Raw genomic sequence first — 1195 nt, 5'->3', positions numbered from 1 at the left:
TATGGATTGGGATAACAGTTGTACGAGCCCCTAATAAAATGTTGGAAAAATATATATATAATTCCTATAAAATTAAAATAAATAAATAAATAAATAAATAAAATAAAAACACCGACTTTATTAGGAGCTAATCCACACCATTCTATATATCCAGCAGAATTGGACAATCATTGCCACAATCGGTTCCAACACAAGGCTTCTTACACGTATTCCACTCTCAACCCCCTGGCTACCCCCAAAAAACTTGCAACGAGCAAGCACTGTCAGAAACACTGTGGATTCGTTACACATTTTTTTATTTTTAATATCTGGATGTTGTGTCCAGAAAACTTTTCCTGTGGCCGAATTTCTTGCAGTCCTCACATGGTTACTTGACCTTGTAAACCATGGTCACGACCCATGGTTTATGAGCGGCATGGTTCATTAGATGACCTGCTTCAGAAAAAACCAACTATTGGAATTCTGTGGGGCACAGTTCTATGCCAGCACACATTAACTCATGACAAATTAGATCAATTCTACAGAAACTTTTATTTCTCTTTCAATTGATCATAGAACCTGTAGTAAGGTAGTGTTAGACAACAGTCCAAAACAATCGCATCCTTCAGGACAATTTGATAAACTCTTATTTCAATGTGAGAACCCAAAGGAGTAAACGATTTCAAGTGGAAGAAAAGTAACTGTCGGTCAAGCCATCAAACTGAATGTTTAAGGAAAAATCAAACTCGGTGTCTTTGATCTGGGAAGAAAGGCAGAACACACAAAGCCGTGAGTTTGGAAAACAGTCATCGTTTCGTCTTTAAGCTGCCTTTGCTACGTCTCTAGCTTTCTAAAAAGTCCCGCCTCAGTGAGACACCCACTGGTCACAATTTACTAGCCAATAAAAGGCAAGGGAGGCTTGGGAAGCAGAAGAGGCTCTTTCCCAGCCCCCTGGAGCGAGAGGTGGTAGAGTCAGCAGGAAGGTGTGGCTGGGAACTGAGGGTCCTAAGAGCTCAGTTGTCCTCGAGTTTGGCTTCAGCCTTCGAATTTAGCCCCAGATACACTCTCTGATGCCCTCTTCAGAAGCCCGGATTGTCAAACACGTGCTTCAGCATGTCTCTCACTCACTCACTCATCGCCACTCAGTAAATTCTGACCCTACACAACTGTCCTTGTGGCTTCCCAAGACTGCAACTCTTTACAGGAATAAAAAGCT

This window comes from Echinops telfairi, unplaced genomic scaffold (genome assembly GCF_000313985.2).
Source record: "Echinops telfairi isolate 266 unplaced genomic scaffold, ASM31398v2 ScPeMD7_8;HRSCAF=38, whole genome shotgun sequence".
Lineage (NCBI taxonomy): Eukaryota > Metazoa > Chordata > Mammalia > Afrosoricida > Tenrecidae > Echinops > Echinops telfairi.
Note: the sequence above shows the minus strand (reverse complement) of the source record.